The sequence below is a fragment of the Corapipo altera genome, unplaced genomic scaffold (genome assembly GCF_003945725.1).
Source record: "Corapipo altera isolate COAL_440 unplaced genomic scaffold, ASM394572v1 215, whole genome shotgun sequence".
NCBI classification, from domain to species: Eukaryota; Metazoa; Chordata; class Aves; order Passeriformes; family Pipridae; genus Corapipo; species Corapipo altera.
This window is the reverse complement of record NW_020885008.1, coordinates 134,868-138,146: the sequence shown is the minus strand read 5'-3', so window position 1 is coordinate 138,146 and position 3,279 is coordinate 134,868.

The following is a 3,279-nucleotide window of genomic DNA, read 5'->3' as shown; positions in this document are numbered from 1 at the left end:
GGAGAGGCTGTGGGAGGAGGGATTGCAGGTGGAAGGGCAGGATGGTGGTGCTGGGGCTCATCTGGGAGGTCTTCCCCAAAAGAGGAGAGGAACCTGTGTGTCTTGTAGCAGTGAAGTGCCCCCTGTTCTTGCAGGACCTCCCAGGGTGGGCTGAGCACCCTCACAGAGGGCTTGGCTTGGGACTCGTGGCTCCCCCAGTCCCCCAAGCAGGACAGGAAGGTGTTTGAATCTATATCAGAACAGTTGCATCATTTGTGGGTCTTGGTTGGTCAAAGGGATGTTCCAGGCAACCCCACAGCAGAGCTGCTGACAACACCCTGGGAGTTGTCCCCCTCCTTCTGCTTTGAAATGACACTTCCTTCTCTGAACTGTGTCTGAATGGTCCAGGTCACGCTGGGTTTGGCCTTGGAGGTGGTGTTGGAGGAGTGAGTGTCCCCTGCTCATCAAATCTCAGGCTGGTGTTCACAGAAGCAGCTCTGAAAGCCCATGAGTCAGTGCAGGAGAAATCCTCCTGCAGTGCAAACCTTCCTTTGTTTTTGTCAAGGAGAAAAATAGCCCTGATTATTCCGGGTCTGCTGAGACCCCAATAGGACTCCTTTGCTGTCAGTCCATTTCTGTTACCCCTCATGAGTGATAAACATCACCAAGATCTCTACTGGAGCTGGCCAGGATTTCACGAGGTGCTCCAGATGTGCAGAAAAATAAGGGGATTTATTTTATAAATCATGGAGAGACACCTTAAGGAACTTAGACAACACTTTTGCATGACTCTTATTCAGGTTTTTAGCTGTCAGATCCCTCATATGCCCTGAATTCATGGGGGTCTAAAATATTAGCAGGAAACTGAGACTTTCTTTGGGTAAGGTGATGCTTGGGGTCCTCTGGAAATCAGCAGGTCCAAAACACGGATGAACAGTCTGGGGGTCTGATGTGAGTGATGGTCTCCCTGCCAGCCCAGAGCTCTGCTGGCCTGGAGAAGCCTGAGCTCACACCCAGGCTGTTCTCTGGAGTACCTAAGGAAGTCCCCAGATCCTGAATTTAGCAAAGTTGCCCAGATTTGATAGCAAAGCTGCTGGTTTCTCTGATAAAATTAAGCACATCTTAACTGAGAGGAGACCTCAGTGCAGTTTCAGCTCCCTGGGCAGGGGCAGAGGAGGGGCAGGGACTGAGCTCTGCTCTGGGGGGACCAGGGACAGCAGCCAGGGAACGGCTGGAGCTGTGTCAGGGCAGGCTCAGGTTGGATCTCAGGCAAAGGTTCTTCTCCCAGAGGCTGGTTGGGCACTGCCCAGGCTCCCCAGGGCAGTGGGCACAGCCCCAAGGCTGCCAGAGCTCCAGGAGGGTTTGGCTGATCCTCTGGGGCACAGGGGGTGACTCTTGGGGCTGGGCCTGTGCAGGGCTGAGGGTTGGACTCCATGATCCTTGGGGGTCCCTTCCAGCTCAACATATTCTGGGATTCTGTGTCTTTGTGAACCAGGCTGAGTTAAAATGCTGACAGAGGAGCTGAGTGTGTGTCTGAAGTGTGAGTGAACCAGCCCTCGTTAGACGTTAACGAGTCTGTCTCCCAGGCTCTGACAGCTTATTTTGAAATCCCCACAAATAGTCCAGAGCTCACAGTTCTGCTACTTGGTTGTTGTTTTGTTTTTTTGGTTTTGTTTTTGTTTGGTTTTTTTAAACAATGTTATCTCCATTATTCTGCTGCTAATAAGCTGTGGCCTCACTTTCTGGGGGGCACTGGCAGGGACAGGCTCCCTCCATTTGCCAAAACCCCTTTTTGTTTCCCTCTGATTGCCTCCATCTTGTTCCACAAAATCCAAGCCCGTGATTGACAGCCCAATTTAAACTTAATGTTTAATATTGCAATCAAGAGTGATATATTTTGTGTTTGCTTTTTGAAGTGAGGAGAAAGGGGAGCAGCATTTGCCTCCTTGCAATCAGTTCACTCACAAAAGGGAATACAGCCAGTAAAGGGAAATTTTGCTGGCAAAGAAGAACGAGAAAAGGAGAAGGGGGATAAAAAAGAGATGAGATTAACATCCTTTAAAATGTGCCTGTTTACTCCTATCGTCTCAGAGCTAACTTTAAATAGGATAAAATGATCCTTTAATCCCCTTTATCTTCTTAAGAGCTGCTGTAAAAGATCTACTTGACATTTGAGAAATGAAAAAAAAAAATATAGGAAGTCTTGCAATGTTGCCCAGAAATGGTGGATGGAAAGATTCGAATTTAAGAAACTATGGAAAGGTTCTCAGCTGGGCATAAATTGTGGTGGGTTCTGCTGGGTGTCAGAGGTTCCCTGCTGGGCAGGATCAGATCCTGCAGCTCCTGGCTTGTCACTCACAACAAATGTCTTGTGCAGTGAATTCGGCTCCTGTTGCAGAGTGTCCTGCTGGAAATGCACCTGATCCAATGCCCTTTGCTCGGGACAGGAGGCTGGGTGATGTTTTCCATGCTCAGGAGCTGCTGGAGTGGCACTAAAACCCCTCTCTGTGCCCTGTGCTGTTTTGCCTTTAAAAACCCAGTGTCTCTCTCTGACTCGTTCTCTGCAGCCCCGTCTCCACAACATCTGTTTAGTCCGGAATAAATCTGCATTTCAGTTACTTAACGGCCTTCTCTCAATTTCCAGAGCCCAGAAAGAGTGATGAATCATGAATAAGGGATGAGGAACTCCAGCACAGAGCCCTCAGAGCTGAGCAATGATTCGCCTTGGCCACTGAGGCACCACGCGAGGCAAGAAGGGCCCTTCATTTGCTGCTCTCTCCCGTTTGCTGTGAGTAATGAGGGAATGACAACCACTAAAAGCCCAGGGATGTTTGCTCCAGAATGCTGAGCTCCCAGTGATGAACTGTCCCACTCAGCCACGCTGGGACTAATGCCTGCAGTGATGGATCTGGACGGCCGTGGGCTCATAACTCACGGCGGGATGAGAGCTGTGGTGGAGTTGTTTCAGGGAAAATAGACTTACCTGGACGTGTAAGAGACATCTCCTGTTTGCTTGGCTGAGCTGCTGGATGAGGACATCTTTCACTGGAGTGGCTCTGCTGCTTCTCTGAGCGAGATAACTCAGTACACAGGCTTTAAAGTGAGGCTGAGATGCAGGACACAGGGACAGGAATTAAGGGACCTGGAAGAGGATTTGTCTGTTCAAAATCTGTTTCAAGCACCCCCTACAGGGTTATAAAGCACTGGAATAGGATGCCCAGGACTGTGGTGGAGTCATCAGCCCTGGAAGTGTTCAAAAAACATGTGGATGTGGCACTTGAGGAGGTGGTTTAGTGGTGA